Source organism: Tachyglossus aculeatus, chromosome 11 (genome assembly GCF_015852505.1).
Source record: "Tachyglossus aculeatus isolate mTacAcu1 chromosome 11, mTacAcu1.pri, whole genome shotgun sequence".
In the NCBI taxonomy this organism is placed as follows: Eukaryota; Metazoa; Chordata; class Mammalia; order Monotremata; family Tachyglossidae; genus Tachyglossus; species Tachyglossus aculeatus.
In genome coordinates, this window is record NC_052076.1 from 646,814 (window position 1) to 664,831 (window position 18,018).

General features: G+C 52.2%; 1 protein-coding gene across 2 annotated transcripts in view; it reads right to left on the reverse strand.

The window, feature by feature from the left end:
* Positions 1-18,018, reverse strand: part of ZBTB20 (zinc finger and BTB domain containing 20) — a 137,838-nt gene that overhangs the window by 55,458 nt on the left and 64,362 nt on the right. For both annotated transcript variants that reach the window (XM_038753706.1, XM_038753705.1), the window contains exon 2: positions 8,775-8,832. The gene's annotated coding sequence lies outside the window, so the exon portion shown is untranslated. The remainder of the gene's footprint in view (positions 1-8,774; positions 8,833-18,018) is intronic.

Here is an 18,018-nt window from a genome sequence, read left to right on the forward strand (position 1 = left end):
GGTGGACGGAGTGCGGGGCTGGGAGTAAGGGCCCCTGGTTTCAGGTCCCAGCTCTGCCTTGGACCTGCGAGGTGACCTTACACACTCATTCAATCAATCAATCATTCAATCAACCAACCCACAGTCTTCACCAAACAATTCCTCTGGGCAGAGCACTGTATACCAAGCCCTTGGGAGGGTCTCAGGCCTCAGTTTCCTAACTCCCTCTTTAGGCAGAGAGCCCTGACAGGGACTGTGGCCAATCAGATTCTCCTGTATTGTCCCCAGTGCTTAGCGCAGTCTGGGTCTGAGATTTGCAACCTCGACTCCTCACTCTTCTTTGACTCTTACCTCCAGTCTACCACCAAATCCCACTCATTCTTCCTGCCTAACCCCCACTGGCTCCACTACTTTTCCACCTAGACCGCCACTACCCTGGTCCAAGCTCTGCTCTCCCCTTGACTAGACCCTGGGATCAGCCTCCTTGCCAGTTTCCCTGCCTCCAGCCTCTCCCTGCCCCAATCCAGACTCCATGCCGCTGCTGCACAGACAGTCCTCCTGAAGCGTCACTCAGCCTGCATCACTCCACTCCTCAAAACCCTCCGCCGGCTCCCCACGTTGAACAAAAACTCCTCACAATCAGCTCCAAGGCTGTCCATCACCCAGCCCCACCTGGCCAATCTGCTCTCTTCTCCCAGCTCCCGGGGGTGCCAATGGAGTGCACTCACACACTGGCAGGTGCAACTGGCACTTATACCCTCCTGCTGGGTTCATGCTATCACTTCAATCAATCAATCAATGGTATTTATTGAGCAATTTCTATGTGCAGAGCACTGTACTAAGAGCTTGGGAGAGGAAAGCAGAATTAGCAGACATGTTCCCTGCCCATAACAAGCTTAAAGTCTGGAGAGGGAGAGAATATGAGTATGAGTAAATAAGTAATTTATAATTTAAAGACATGCACATAAGTGCTGTGGGGTTGGAGGTGGGGTGAATATCAAATGTCCAAAGGTCACAGATCCAAGTGCATAGATGACACAGGAGGGAGAGTGAGACGGGGAAAAGAGGGCTTAATCAGGGAAGGCCTCTTGGAAGAGATGTATCACTTCCACCCTATCTGGTGTTCTGGAAACCTCTGCCTTCACCAAGAGCACCAAAATGGTCTCCTTGACACCATCATCAATCAATCAGTCAATCAACCAATGAAACTGGCTGAGCATCAACTGTGTGTGTGTAGCACTATTCTGAGCATTGCAGAGAGTTCAACGGGGAAGATAGACTCAAAATGTAAGCTTGTCTTGTAGATTTAAGCTTGCTGTGGGCACGGAATTTATCTACCAACTCTGTTGCATTGTACTCTCCCAAGAGCTTAGTACCGTTCTCTTCCCACAGTAAGGGCTCTCAATACGTACCACTGAGGATAATGATATATACGTATGTTATTATATAAATAATAAGTAAATGCTTATTTATTTGTCCTTTGTATTCAAAGACTGCACTGACAGTGAAGTTCACCTGTGAGTGTACAGGGGGCTGGAAAGGCCAGTGCGGGATCCACAGTCACACACACACACACACACACACACACACACACACACACACACACACACACACACACACACACACACACACACACACACACACACACACACACACACACACACACACACACACACACACACACACACACACACACACCCCCCCCGCCCAGGCTGTCCCTTGTTGTGTGTAGCTGTATGGCTTGGTGGAAAGAGCACGGGCTTGGGAGTCACAGGATGCGGGTTCTAATCCCGTCTCTGCCACTTGCCTGATTTGTGACTTTGGGCAAGCCACTTAATTTCTCTGTGCCTCAGTTACCTCATCTGTAAAATGGGGATTAAGACTATGAGCCTACATGGGACAACCTGATTACCTTGTATCTACTCCAGTGCTTAGAACAGTGCTTGGCACATAGTAAGAATTTAACAAATACCATAATAATAATAATAATAATAATAATAATAATGTCTGTAACACTTTGTGCTAATGATTTACAGATAGGAAGCAGTGCTTAAATATCAGAGTCTGCCAGTGGTTACAGGGTGGTTGTGAGTGCAAAAATCCTGAGAAGATAGTGGGGAGGAGGAGGCTAGAACCTGGGGGGATGTTAGTCAAGGCCTCCTGGAGGAAGTCTGATCTCAGAAGAGCTGTGCAGGGGGCTCCTGCCAGAGTTGAAGGGGGAGGGAGTTCCAGGCAGGAAGAAGGGCATGAGCAAGGGGGTTCACGGTGAGAGAGGTGAGAACTCGGTCCAGTGAGTAGGTTGGTCCTGGAGGAACAAAAGGTACCAGCTGGGGTGTGGTATGAGAGGAGTGAGTCTAGGTAGGAAGGGAAGAGCTCACTTAAGGCCTCAAAGTCGATGGGTAAGGAATTCCTGTTGGATGTGGACATGGATGGGCAGCCACTGGAGGCATCTGAGGAGTGGGGAGACAGATACAGATGGATATGGGCAGGGAACATGTCTGTGTATTGTTGTATTGTACTCTCCCAAGCACTTAGTACAGTGCTCTGCATACAATAAGCGCTCAGTAAATACGATTGAATGAATGAATAAATATTTTAGGGGAATGGGATGGGTGGCAGAGTGAAGCATGGACTGGAAAGGGGAGAGGCCGGAGGCAGGGAGGTCAGTGAGGAGGTTGATGTGCCTAGACCAGGGGCGGATTCTGAGATGTTCTGACCAGGTGCAATGGCGACAGACTGCATGTGGGGGCTGAAAGAGAGTGAGGGGGGACGGAGGGCAAAGCCCTGTACAGACTGGTAGGCAAGGAGACCAGGAGGATGGTGGGGTTGGCAACTGGGCCACCAGGATTCCTCAAGCCAGCTCCCAGTTGTCCCAGAGGTGGTAACTGAACGGGGGTGGGAATCCCAACTCCCAGTGAGGATTCGGGATCCACTGCAACCTGGATCTGGGCAGAGGGATTGGGGGAAGGGGCCCGACTAGATAATAACAATAATCATGGAGGTACTGGTATTGGTTCACTGCTTATTATGTGCTAAGCATTGTACTGAGTGCTGGGGTGATATTGGACAGAGGGTCAGAGATGGGTGGGGTGGCCCTGCTGTTGCTGGGGCAATCAGTGAGGACAACCATCATCTACACCCTGCCTGACATGCACAATCCATACCAAGCATTTACACACAACCCCACACATATCCCCACAAGCATACACATCCACCCATATGAACCCTGCAACCCTACATTTATGCACATACAACTCCCCGCCAATACAATGCACACACCCACACACACCCATTCCCCCCACAAAATACAGCACATTCATGAGCCAGGTTTTCCAGGGAAAAGGATGGCTTGGTGAGCTTGGAATCTCATCCAATCTCCCTGAAAGTCCAGCACCTGGCCAGAAAAGCCCAGGACAAACTTTCTCCAGGCACCTGTCTCCCAATTCCGACATCTGATGACATCTCTGGCTGCCAGGTGGATCCACGGCCGACAGCCAGGGCTTAATGTGTCCCTGGTACCACTGTCCCTGTGGTGGGTGGATGGGAGGATGAGGAAGGAGGTGGAAGAGGTGGTTGGGAGAGAGGGCAAATGGGTGGGAGAGGAGGAATGGGAGAAGGGAGGGAGGGGAAAGGGGTGTGAAGAGCCGGCAGTGCTGGGACATATATACTCTTCCCTCTGCTGATCTTTTCTGAGCAGGATTGCCTTCTGCTGGGCCACTTCAATCAATCAACCAATCAATGGTATTTACTAAATGCATATTGTGTACAGAGCACTGTACTAAGCACTTGGGAAAGCACAATATAACAGAGTTGGTAGAGAGACATGTTCCCTGACCACAACTAGCTTACAGTCTAGTGGGGCAAACAGACATTTGTATAAACAAATAAATTATGGATGTGGGGCTGAGGAAAGGGTGAAGAAAGGGAGCAAATCCAAGTGCTTGGGAGAGTACAATGTAACAGAGTTAGTAGGTACATTCCCTGCCCACAGCGAGCTTACAAGTCTGAGCCCTGAGGTGGATCCAGAGGTGCTCAAAAAGAAGCCTCCCAGACCCACCACTGCAGCATGGTGACAAGAAAGAGGTTAAGTATGCAAGCCAATGTCTGAGGGGCAGCAGATCACCTGGGGGGTTGAGGGGAATTCAAGGGAGACCGCTCACAAAGACCAAACAGGTTCCCTGGACAGGTCAGGAGGGGACATCACTCCATCAGCTCTCTCCTTGCTAGGTAGCTTCACTCCTGTCTCACCACAACCCAGCTCACATGGTTGGCTCTTTTCAGTGCACTCACTATGACTCGCACTCACTTCTCCCTTTTCCAATCCTAAGTCCACGCCTGAAACTCCCTCCCCGGTCTCATCTGGCAGCCTGCTACTTTCCCCATCTTCAAGGCCCTTCTGAAAGCACACCTACTCCATAAAGCCTTCCTCGATTCATTTCTCATCTCCCCACCCTAGTTCCCCACTGTGTGCCGCTTGAACACATCTCTGTGCCTTAATAATAATGATGGCATTTGTTAAGCACTTACTATGTGCAAAGCACTGTTCTAAGCACTGGGGAGGATACCAGGTGATCAGGTTGTCCCACGTGGGGCTCACAGTCTTAAACCCCATTTTACAGATGAGGGAACTGAGGCCCAGAGAAGTTAAGTGATTTGCCCAAAGTCACACAGCTGACAAGTGGCAGAGCTGGGATTAGAACCCATGACCTCTGACTCCCAAGCCCAGGCTCTTTCCACTGAGCCATGCTGCTTCTCTAAGCATGGTGTACTCCCACTGTCAGTTGTCTCATGCACTCATCTTTTCACTTTATCACTGCATTGCTTCCTCTTAAAGGGAATTTGTTTTTATGTCTGTCTCCCCTGGTAGACTGGAGTTCTAATCCCAGAACTTTAAGGATGGAAGCTTCTGGATGCTAGACTGGAATGAGACCCAGGCTTAGTTTATACACAAAAGAGAGAGAGACAGAAAGACACAGAGAGAGAGAGAGAGAGAGAGAGAGAGAGAGAGAGAGAGAGAGAGAGAGAGAGAGAGAGAGAGAGAAACCGACCTTGACTTCCAACCCGCTAGATGTCAATCCCTGGATACCAGGGAGAGGACAACAGAGTTGGTAGGCACAATCTCTGTCCTCAGGGAACATACAGTTTACTGTGTGCAGAGCACTGTATTGAGCACTGGAGAGAGGACAATAGAGTGGCTGTGCTCCAATGGCTGTGTTCTGGGTCTGAGTCACAAGGAATCAGCCCAAGCCCAGGGCATCTGGGATCTGGTGCCTTGACAGATTTCAGTTTTGCAATTGGAAGAACTCCGTGTTTCGCTAGGCCCCATGTGAGCTGGCCGCAGTCTCAGATGTCTCAGCTCCAAATCTTTCGCCAGTGGCATTTTCGCTGAAGTCTCAGCACACCCTGAACTGGCACAGGATGGTGTCCCCAGCTGCATCGGCACCCCCAAGGACCAAGAGCCCCCAGTGGGATGGGATTCAGGTCCCCTCTGACCCTCTTGAATCTGACCCAGTGCTTGCCATGCTGCTTGGCACAAAGTAAGCGCTTCATGACCCACTTCCCACTCCCACCCCCCACGCCACCTTGCCATGCCTTTTCTTCCTCTGGGGCTTCGTGACATGCCCTCTCACCCTCCTGAATAGGCTACATGACAACTCTGAGGCTGGAGGTCTGGTTCTTGCACTGCTGCTGAACCCTGGGAAAGCAGGGTGCCTTCTAGGGAATGGGGAAGGGAAGGGGGTGTCTTCCCGGGAGGGAAGAAGGAGAGGAGTGGAAGAGGGAACCCCAAGGGGGAGATGAGGTTCAGTTCAGCAACACTGGTTAAGCCCTGGGATGGTGTTCTGGGGAATCAGACAACATTAAATGCTAAAATGTCTTTGGCTCCGACCAAGGGCGAGGGGGCATCTCGGGGAGAGGTCTGAAAAGGATCCCGAAATGACTCCTTTGTCCGCCCAGGCCTGGCCGCATCTGCCCCTGACCCCCCTGAGACGCTCACCCGCCAGCCGGGCGGGGGTCCAGAGACTGTTCCGGGCCGACCGGGCCCACGTATTACTTTCACAAAGCTGGAGTCTCCGCTGGCACCCAAATCCTGGAGTCTGGGGTGGCCCGGTCTGGTCCCCAATGCTCTCTGCTCTGTCACCTTAGCCCTCTGGTTGGGGTGTTCCCAAAGGAGAGTACCCTGAGGGGAGGGGGACTCTTTGTGACTCCAAACAGGCGTGATGCTTTGCAGAGTAATTTCCTGAGAAGACTACAAATCATCAACAATAAAACTGATTTTCCCATGCCCCCCCATCCTTCCCCTCCCTCTCCCATTCCAGATGAGCCATCATTTTGGTGGGGAGGGGGCTCTGACTCGCTTCTCATCCGCTGACTCACAGGTGTGTCTCAAGTTCAGGAAGAGGGAGAGAGAAACAGACCTGTGAGGGCGGGGGCAGGGAGCAGGAGAGGGCCAGCATGCTGCATTTGGAAATCTCACGGGGCGCAGGCTGTGCCAGACCCCAGGCTGATGACGGAGCTCTAAGTTCTGAGCCCTCCCAAGCGTCAGTTCTGAACAGTGCCCAGGATCCAAGCGATGGAGAGCTAGACGGGTCCTGCACATTCCCTCTCCAGCAGACCAACTCCCGGAGGAGTGCCAGAGGCTCAGAGTGTGTTCAGCCACTCTCCAGGCCTCTGACCTCTGGGATCGTGCCCAGGGGACAACAGGAGGCCCTTCTGGGAGCCAGGGAGTGTGGGGAAGCACCTGCCCGTCCCCTCATTCTTTCCAGCGTCACCTCCTTCTTAATGAAATCCAAGATTCCCAGAACAGGACCCCAACTCCTTCTCCCCGACTTCTGCCCTTCACACCTGCCTCTTCTAAAGCAGAGAGTCAGAGGATTGATGGAGGGAAGGAGGGTGGCAAGGAGGGCCCTGATGCAGGTTCTAGAGAGCCTGCTGAAATGTCTGGGTTCTGAGGGTATTCCGGGGCCATGGGGCTGGTCGCCGGGTTGGTCTCCAGTGTTCCCGGGTGCGGTGGCGGGCGGCCCAGCCTATGAGCCGAAGGCCACCCCTTGAACCCGACAGCCCAGGCCTGAATACCGTCAGCACAGCCGACCTCCCCAGGGGAGCCCGTGGCTGGCCAGACAAACCGCGTCCTCGGAACGGGGCCCCGTAAAACTGCACCTGCTCACGTTCTGGCAGCTCAGCGGACACTAAATGAGTTCTGGTCGACTCTGGCAGGCCATTGAGCACAGCGGTGTAATAAAAGTGAGTTTGGAATCACACAGACAAGCCTTCCCATCCACACCGTGTGCTCTGTGGGGCGGAGCGGCCAGGCGGCTGATAAACCAGAGGAGATGAGCAGACAAGCACTCCGGAGCCACCGGCTGGGGCCAGGTACACGCCACTGCCGCTGCGGCCGCCACAATACACAAAGGACTTTGCGGGGGAAGAACCAGCGAGCGTCCGCGGACAATGACGCCGCTTTCTTAATTAAGATTTTCATTACTGATACATACATTAGGGCTCCGCCGGGGCGGGAGCTGAGCGCTCTCAGCACCGGTGGGGGGTCCCGGCTCCACCTTCCTGTGGCCCCATGCCACAGGCCACACCACAGGCTACACCATGGCCCACGCCATGGCTCAAACCATGGCCCACATCCTGCCCAGGGCAGTTTAGGCCCGGGGACACCCATGACATCCACCAGGCCTGGTGTGGCCCTGTTGCAAGCACTTTGGAACTGGGAGAACAGGGGCTGGAGGAGGCTGGGGAGAAGAGGGAGGGAGAGGGAAAAGGGAGGAAGAGAGGGAGGGAGGAGAGGATGAGGAATGTTGGGAGAAGGGGAAGAGGAAATGGGATGGGGTGGAAAGGGGAGATGAAGAGGGGCTGTGGGGGAGCAGAAGAGAAAGAGAAAGGACGATGGGGGGGTGGGGGGGCAAGGGAGGGGACAGAGGAGAAAACAGGCACTTGGGGAGGGGGAGTTTGGCTCCAGCTTTCCAGGTTCTCAACGGGATGATGGGTGGGCACTGGTGAAGGGCACTGGCACCGGGCACTGGCCCTGGTCTCTTGCCTCTGCAGACAGTGAACAGGGCAACAACCTGTCTGACTCATCTGGAATGCAGAGTTGCTGCTCCCCAAACCCCAAGGCCCCACTGGACTGGGAGGTGGGGTCAGATCCCCGGCCCTGTCGGGCTGAGGGGGAGGGAACCCCACGTGGGGAGCCGGCCAAAGGCAGGTGATGACAAGGCAAATGGTGGGGCCTTTCCTCTGGGCACGTCCAGCGCCCTAGACCCCCACTCCAAGGCCAAGGTGTAACTGTCCCATCAGCTCACACAATGGGGCCAGACCCGCCCTGCAGATTTGCTGGGAGAAGCAGAGACCCGCCCTGAGCCAGAGACACTGGGCAGCGCCTGTGGCCTGCTCCGACAACCTCCCTCTCACAGCCGACTCCGACAACCTCCCCCATGGCCCACCCTACCCCCACTTCCAAAGCCCACCACAACCCGCCTTCCACTGCCTACGGTGCCACCACCACTTGGCCAACCCCAGGTGTGCAGGGGAATGGGGTGGGTGGGTTAGAAGCATGGAGGAAGGGGTAGCAGAAGCACCTTCCCCCACTCCCCCACCCAACCTGGCTCCAACGGGCCCTGGAGAAGACCCTTGTGGTCCCCGGTCTCAGCTACCATCCCTCTGCATTCCTGTCGGGGACACTGGGGCCCACGACACTATGACAAGTGAACAGTGTGCCACCTGGCCTCCCCCGACCTGGTAGCCCCACCCCCTACCTCTTCCACCAGGGCCTCGGATGAGAAGCTACTCACCAGAGCTGAGGCGCTGCCCCTCGCTGAGGAATCCGTAGCGTGATTGATCGCCCGGGAGCTGAAAAACACACAGCAGGAAGAGCAGTCAAAAGCCAGCCGGTGCCCAGGTGCCCGGCCGTCCCAACATGCAGCGGGGGCAGGGGCTTTTCCCTGAGGGCTCTGGACTCCCCAGGGAGGAGTGGCAGGGGCTCGGAGCCCTGGAGAGAAGCTCCTGAAAGTCCTGACCCACTGTGTCAATCCATGGTACTTATCGAGCATTTCCTCTGTGTACAGCTGTACAGTGTACTGGGGAGAGGACAGAAGAGTTAGTAAGCACAGTCTCTACCCTCCAGGAGCTGATAGTCTACTGTATACAGAGTGCAGTATCGAGCACCAGTGAGAGGACAACAGAGTCGGTAGAGATTATCCCTACCCTCAAGGAGCTGGCAGTCTAGTGGGAGAGACAGGCATAAAAATAAAGTACAGGTATGGGAAGCAACCAAGTACAAAGATATAAATATAATGTTACAGTGGTGGGAGGATGGGAGTGGGCTGATGACCCAAAGGACATAGGTGATGTGGGAGTGATAAGTGGCATTTTGGGGGTGAAACAGGGTGGGGAGACAAGAGATTAACCAAGGAAGGCTTCCTGAAGGAGTTTTTTTTTTTTAAAGGGTATGTTAAGCCCTGAGGTAGATACAAAATAATCAGGTTGGACACAGTCCCTGTCCCACATAGGGCTCACAGTATTAATCCCCATTTAACAGATGAGGTAACTGAGGCACAGAGAAACTAAGTGACTTGCCCAAGGTTACACAGCAGACAATTGGCGGGGCTGGGATTAGAACCCAGGTCCTCTGACTCTTTCCCATGCTCTTTCCACTAGGCCATGATGCTTCTCTTAAGATGTGATTTCAAAAGGGCACTGAAGGTGGGAGAGTTAGCATCTATCCTCTATGAAAGGGGAGGGAATTCTAGGGAGGAGGAGGATAAATAAATAAACAACGTATTCACATTAATGTCTGCCCCTCTCCCTAGACTGTAAACTCATTACAGGCAGGGAACATGTCCGCCAATTCTGTTATATTGTACTCTGTACTAAGTGCTTGGGAGAGTATAGTACAGAGTGAAGAGTGGGCTACAGAAGGGAGAGACTGGAGGAATGGAGGTCAGTGAGGAGGCTGATGCAGTAGTTGAAGAGGGATAGGATAAGTGGTTGAATCAGCATGGTGACCACTTGGAAGGGGAGAAAAGAGTGGATTCTAGATCTGTTGTGAAGATAGAACTGACAGGATTTGATGATAGACTGAATATGTGGGTTGAATGAGAGAGATGAGTTGAGGAAAATGCCAAGGCTATGGTCTTGTGAGGCAAGGAGGAGAGCGGTGTGGTATTTGGGATGGAAAAGATAGGTGGAGGACAGTGTTTGGGTGGGAAGATGAGGAGTTCTGTTTTGGATGTGCTAAATTTGAGGTGTCAGCAGGGCTTCCAAGTTGAGATGTCCTGAAGGCAGGAGGAAATGTAAAACTGCACTCCACCAATCACCTCGCCCCTCCTACCTCACCTCACTGCTCTCCTACTACAACCCAGCCCGCATACTTTGCTCTTCTGGTGACAACCTACTCACTGTCCCTAGATCTCATCTATCTCGCTGCCGACCCCTGCCCACATCTTGTCTCTGGCCTGGAACCCCCTCCCCCTTCATATCAGACAATTGCTCTCCCCCACTTCAAAGTCTTATTGAAGGCACACCCCCACCAAGAGGCCTTCCCTGACTGAGCCCTCACTTCCTCTTCTTCCACTCCCTTCTGCGATGTCCAGGAATCTGGATTTGCTCCCTTTATTCACCCCTCCCTCTGCCCCACAGCACTTATGCACCAATCTGTAATTTATTTATTTATATTAATGTCTGTCTCCCCCTGTAGATTGTAAGCCTGGAGCAGGGAACGTGTCTACCAACTCTGCTATATTGTACTATCCCAAGCATTTAGTACAGTACCCTGCACACAGTAAGTGCTGAATAAACATGATTGATGGATTGATTGATTAACTGCAGAGAAGGAAAGGGGTCAGGGCTGGAGTGGTAGATTAGGGAATCATCCAGACAGAGATGGTAGTTGAAGCTGTGGCAGTGAATAAGTTCTCCCAGGGAGTGGGTGTAGGTGGAGAATAGAAGGGGACCCAGAACTGAACCCTGAAGGACTCCCACAGTTAGGGAAAGGGAGGCAGGAGGAGGAGCCTGTAAGAGGGACTGAGAAGGAAAGGCCAGAGAGATAGGAGGAGAACCAGGGGAGGACAGGGCCAGGAAAATCACTTATGGGGCCTGGGAGCTCTGGGGCTGAGTCATGGCTGTTTTCTGGTGAGATCTGTGCAGGAGCACTCAAAGAGAAAGCAACTTCCTTCGGCCTGACCCCAGCTGCCCCTTGGGTCCTGGCCCCCCTTCTACGGCCCGATCGTGGGTGGGCCAAGAGAAGCAATGCGGAGTCCAGCCAGGAGATGATGAGCATGGCCTGCCGGGCCAGAGATGCATACTGGGGAGCTCAGTGGGGGTCCCTGGGATCCGGCACTGGCCCAACTGCAGGACTGCCCCTGTACTCTCGACCCCAGGTACCAACCCAACCATCCATCTCTGCACAACCTGGGGGCCCTAGGCCTACTGCTCAGCCAGCCAGGCACTGGCCCAGTCAGGTGAGGGCTCTCAGCTCCCTGATCCACCTCCACCCCTGGCCCCAAGACTCCTGCTCAAATGAAATCCGACACATGGAAAATGTCCTGCCCTCTGGCAATCCACGTCAAACACACAACAGGAATCAAACCAACACAAGGAAACACTTCTTCCCCCAACGGAGCGGGGGCGAAGGGAGCATATGGATTCCATCCCCGCAGGGAGCTATCTGTGCAGCTGGAACCACCAGAAGCATCCAGAAAACTTGGGACAGATCCTTGGGTGAGCATCTGTGCTACGTCACTGGGGGAGAGTCAGGGATGGAGAGGAGAGAGTCAGGGGTGTTGGCTAGTCCATCACTAACCATGAGGGCAGGTGTACAGGACAGTGAGGAGCACATGGTTCCTCCTGCCCCCTGAGCGCCAGTCAGCAGGACTATTTCAGGCAGGTTTGCTATTGTCTAAACCATCTGTGATCCCTGGGCAGTGGAGAGGCCACTGCCCCATCTTCCCACCCAGAGTTCTCACCCAGATCCTAAAGAGAATCCAATGCCTGACCAGCAAAGCAGGATTCCTGGCCAAATGTGACCAAGCCCGAGGGGTGGCACCAAGTCTGCCTTCCACCAGATGACTGGAGCCAAGCTTGTGGATGCTGTGGGGGCCCATACACAAAGCATGTCCGGGCCTGCCTAGTGAACAAGGCTTGCTGTGTGGAACGCAGCCATGGAAGGAGTCCGGGGCCGTAGGAGGAGAGCAAGTAGAAAGTGAGAACATAGGGTTGAAGTGCCTTGGGGTTATGAGGGTGTTGGCTTCACCACCTGTGGTGCCCCAAATCACTAGCCACATCACCCTCTCTCATCCGCCCTGGGACTGGGTCACCCATCTGCCCTTGTGTCCCAGCTTGGGATCCTATGACCCAGAAGGGCTCCCTGCTGGCTGCTCTCTGAGCCCCAGGCCAGCCTCCAGCACTGTTCCACTGTCTCCCCCAGGGCAGAGCTGGGGGAGTGGTCTTCCCCTGGGGGCTGGCCCCTGGAAGGGGCTCTCCATCTTCTGGCAGGGGGTGGCTGAGCCTGTGGTGCCCAAATGGCTCCCACACCTCCTGGGCACTCCTCCCTATCATGGCTCTGGGTAACTCGGGTGCTCCCCCCTGCATCACCGCTGCCCCTGCTCCCCTGGGCACTCCTCCCCTGATCATAGCCCTGGGCATTCTCAGTTTCCCAGGGGTTGGCAGTGGTGCCCTGTGCTGAGGTGAAACCTCTTGACATTCCTATCCTCTGAAACAACTGGCCGTTTGTTACCCTAAACACAAGCAAGCAAACACGTGCAGGCAAGCACACACGCGCACACACACACACACACACACATATGCACGCTCTTAGTCAAGATAGCTCAACATACCTGAAAAGCTGTAAAGTTTGGGGGGTCTTGAGAGAAGAACCAACGGTTGTAATTTGGCCTCTCAGAAAAGCCAAAAGCACAAAATCACACATCCAGCCACCCCCTCACCCAACCATTGACCCATCCACACATGCACTCCATCCAACCATCCATCCATCTATTCATCCATACATCCATTCACCCACCCACACAACCCTCCATCCATGAGAAACAGTGTAGCCTAATGGAAAGAGCACAAGCCTGGGAGTCAGAGGACATGGGTTCTAATCCCAGCTCCACCACTTAATAATAATAATACTAATAATGGCATTTATTAAGCGCTTACTATGTGCAAAGCGCTTTTCTAAGCGCTGGGAGGGATACAAGGTGATCAAGTTGTCCCACGTGGGGCTCACAGTCTTCATCCCCATTTTATAGGTGAGGTAACTGAGGCTCAGAGAAGTTAAGTGACTTGCCCAAGGTCACACAGCAGACATGTTGCAGAGTCGGAATTCGAACCCATGACCTCTGACTCCAAAGCCCGTGCTCTTTCCACTGGGCCACGCTGCTTCTCGATACTAAATACTAAATCTTGATACTAGATACTAAAATAAATTCCAGATGGGGGAAGGAGAAGGGGACATGTACACTTGTCTGCGGTGTGACCTTTGGCAAGTCACTTTACCTCTCTGTGCCTCAGTTCCCTCGTGCAAAATGAGGATTCAATACCTGTTCTCCCTCTACTTATGTTTTGAACCCCAAGTTGGACCTGATTATCTTGTATCTACCCAGCACTCAGTACAATGCTTGGCACAAAGTAAGTGCTTAACAAATGCCACTATCATAATTATCCAAATATGGCACATACTGAGAGCCTACAGAGGGTTCGACACTGTACTACATGCTAGGGAGATTTCAATAATAGCCAAAGATGGATTCCCAGCTCTCAAAATCCTGCATCTTCAAAGTTCTTCTGAGATCAGAAGTCCTCCAGTAGGCCTTCCCTGATTAATCTCCAATTTCCCCAACTCCCCCATCAGTATTTCAGGGCCACCTACGCACTTAAGAACTTGATCACCCTCAGCACTTGTGTACCAAGCTTACACAACCCAATACTTAAGCACTAACCAGGTACATGTTCCCTTCTCCTTCCCCCATCTGGAATTTTAGTATCTAGTATCGAGATTTAGTATTTAGTATCGAGAAGCAGTGTGGATCAGTGGAAAGAGCTTGGGCTTGGGAGTCAGAAGTCATGGGTTCAAATCCTGGCTCTGCCGCTTGTCAACTGTGTGACTTTGGGCAAGTCACTTAACTTCTCTATGCCTCAGTTACCTCATCTGTAAAATGGGAATTCATTCATTCATTTCGTTCAATCATATTTATTGAGCACTTACTGTGTGCTGAGCACTGTATTAAGTGCTTGAAAAGTACAAGTCGGCAACATATAGAGATGGTCCCTACCCAAAAACGGGCTCACAGTCTAGAAGGGGGAGACAGACAACAAAACAAAACATAATAATAATAATAATAATAATAATAAATTATGGTATTTACTATGTGCCTTGGGACATAGTACTGTTCTAAGCACTGGGGTAGATACAAGGTAATCAAGTTGCCCCACATGGGGCTCAAAGTCTTAATCCCCATTTCACTGATGAGGTAACTGTGGCATAGAAATGTTAAGTGACTTGCCCAAGGTCACAAAGCAGACAAAAGCGGAGCTGGGATTAGAACCCACAACCTTGGACTCCCAAGCCCGTGCTCTTGCCACTAGGCCATGCTGCTTCTTTATTAATAATAATAATACCCGTGTTTCTAGGTGGTGCTTTTATTACCAAAGCCCTTACATCATTTAGTTATTTACTCCTCACAATACGACTGAATGAATGAAAAGTATTATTATCCCCAATTTACAGATTAAGACTGTGAGCCCCACGTGGGGACAACCTGATCATCTTGTATCCTCCCAGGCCCTTAGAACAGTGCTTTGCACATAGTAAGCGCTTAACAAATGTCATTTATTTTATTTTATTATTATCTGCCTCCCCTGCTAGATGATAAGCTTCTTGGGGGCAGGGATCATGTCCACTAACTCTACTGTCTTTTCCCCAGCACTCAGTACAACACTCTGCACACAGTAAATTGTCAGCTCCCCGATGGCAAGGATCATATTACTAAACTCTACAGTCCTCTCTCCAGCACTCTGTACAGCACTCTGCATAGAGTGTAAGCTCCTGAATGGCAGGGATCATGTCTACTAACTTTATTGTCCTCTCCCCGGTATTCAGACAGGGCTCTGCGCAGGGTAGACTGTCAGCTCCTTAAGGGCAAGGATTGTGTCGACTAACACTTCTGTCTGCTCCTCAGTGCTCAGTTTAGCGTTTGGCACACAGTGGGTGCTCAATGTGTATGATTAATTGAATGACTGACTCGAGGAGCTTGCAGTCCTCCTTTTGGTATACTGATTGATCACTCCATTACCCAGACGGGAAACAGACACAGCATACCTGCACACAGACAACAGAGTATAATTTACATGTGGAATGCTCAAAAAAAACTATGCCCTGTATTTGTAGAATGGTGCAGTGTATTTTTTTTAAAGATATTTTCCAGGAAGCCCATTTAACTTAATTACATCAGACAGGATTATATAGGATGTAAAATAAATACCATTTCCCATTAAGAATGTTCCATTACATTTCTTCTTACCTTTCTACGTTGTAATACTTAAAGATAAAAATAGTATTTTGTGGGTCGGGGACCCGAACGCTCCTGCCTCTTTTCATTTATAATAGGAACACTGGCTGCCCATTCAGGGCTCGCTGCTGGTCTGGGAGGTGGGGGCAAGGGGGCAGCGTACAGTTCCATCTCGAAAACAGCTCAATGCACAGAGCAATCCCCACAGATCTCCTCACCTGAGCCACCTCGTCACACAGAGATCTCTGCATCCGAGCCTCCTCGTCACATAGAGATCTCCTCACATGAGACTCTTTGCCACCCAGAGATCTCCTCACACAAGGTTCCTCATCACACAGAGATCTCCTCACATGAGCCTCTCTGTCACATAGAGATCTCTTCACATGAGATTCCTCATCACACAGAGCTCTCCTCACACAGAGATCTCCTCGCCTAAGCCTCCTAGTCACACACCATTCCCCTCTCCCGAGCTTTCTTGTCACACAGAGATCTCTTCACATGAGCCTCCTTGTCACACAGAGATCTCTACACATGAGCCACCTCATCATGCAGAGATCTCCTAACCTGAGTCTCCTTGTCCTTACATAAATCTCATCGTCACACAGAGAACTCCTCACATGAGTCACCTTGTCACACAGAGATCTCATCACACAGATCCCCAGGCCCACTGGCCCATGCCCAGCTTTATGATGATCCAAACCCGAGTAGTAGTGATAGTAGTCACTGAGTGTTTACTATGTGCCAGGACTGCACTGACCACCAGGAGAAAGCCCCTGGGTGGAAAGCATGAGTTCCCAGCACACACACTGCAGGGTAAGACAAAGTTCGGCAAAATTCAATTGAGGATTTTCTTGGACAGAATTGTCTTTATATATATATATATATATATATGTATATATATACACACATACAAATATATACAAATTAATAACAATAACACCCAGTCCCAAATTGAATATCGAGGCTAAAATTTAATCCCGGAATCCTTAAACTATTCATAAATGTTCATAAACGTCAGAAGACCCCCACTCCTTGACTGAATTACAATGCAGGCTGCAATTTGGGAAACATGTATTAATCTATGTGAATTTATATTTCTGCAGATCCAATAGTTATTCCATTGATATGGGTGCTTCTTTGCTGATGTGGGGGAGGCTGCCGGGCCCACTCCTCCTTGCCCCTGGGAATCCAGTCCTGCCCTCCCGGCCGGCCATCCCCGCCCTCCTCCAGAGTCAGAGGGAGAGTCAGGGGGTGGGGGGAGCTGCCTCCAGGCAGGAAGGGAAGCCTGGGTGGGGGATGAGGAGGAGCTGGTCCCTCCACCTTAGGGCTAGAAGCAGGGTTGAGTGAGCAGTTATAACCCCGGCCAGGGCAACACTGAGTTTTACACAAGACATCTTGCAACTCTTCCCCAGGTGTTCAGAACATGGCTCCATCCACCCACGTATCCATCCATCCACCCATCCACCCATCTACCCACCCTTCCATCCATCCCTCTCTCCCTCCCTCCCTCCCTCCCTCCATCCATCCATCCATCCATCCATCCATCCATCCAAGTTATTGGCTTGCAGCTCTCTGGCTGGTAATCTGCCAGTGCGCCCTTTTCACAGATGAAGGGACAAGGTGACTTACTTAAGGCTGTGTGGTAGTGGAGGGGGGAGGCAGACTTGAAAGAGATTGTTGCTCGGATCACCCATCACAGACAGGTCCGCTTGAGAGACTGAGCTGTGCTCAAGTCTCCCTCTGCCCCAGTAGCCACAGTATACCCTCCCCGGGGCAGCTGGGGCTGAAGGGGAGCGAGGACCAGCCGTCTGGCCACACACAGAGTGGGAGGAAGGAAGTAAGACCTCAACGACCATCTCCACCCGCTGACTGGAAAGCGAGGCCCCTCCAGACCTCAAGACTTTGGATAGTGAGTCGGGTACAGCTGAGAGTGGGGCAGTGGCAGAGGGAGCTAGGATCCCTTTCCTACCCTGTCTCGGTGGGGACCCCGAGGTCTGAACATGATGCCTTGCCCCAGGGCTGTGGGCTGGACTGGGAAGGACCAAGAGGGACAGCAGACGTATAGAGGGATTGGCCGACCTGAGACCACAGGCCACCTGGTGTTGGCACACATCAAACCAAACAAACCGGCAGGTTGCTCTGCCTCAGGAAGCTCTTCCCAAGTGGGCCGCCCCCACCTACGGACCCCAGAGGGGGCCATCGTCTTCTATCTGTAGATGAACAGGAACAGGAGCTCTAACTGCTGATTTCTTCATTGCCGCCTTGTTCCTGGGTGTTGTTCCAGCCTCCCTGACGGCTCCTTGAGGTGGTTATTACTGTGAATCAGGAGGCACTGGGAGGAGGGAGGGCTGAGACCTTTCGAAGGAAACATTTTGTTTAGAGCCGCTCGAGAAAAAATAAAGCCAGCAGCCGGCTTGTCCTGCCCCCAGACACACTCAGAGCGTGCTCTCCAAGGGCGCGGCAGAAACGGTCTCAAGGCTGGCCCACCTTGGGACCAGGGGGCTGCCTGTTAGGCTGGGGCTGAGGC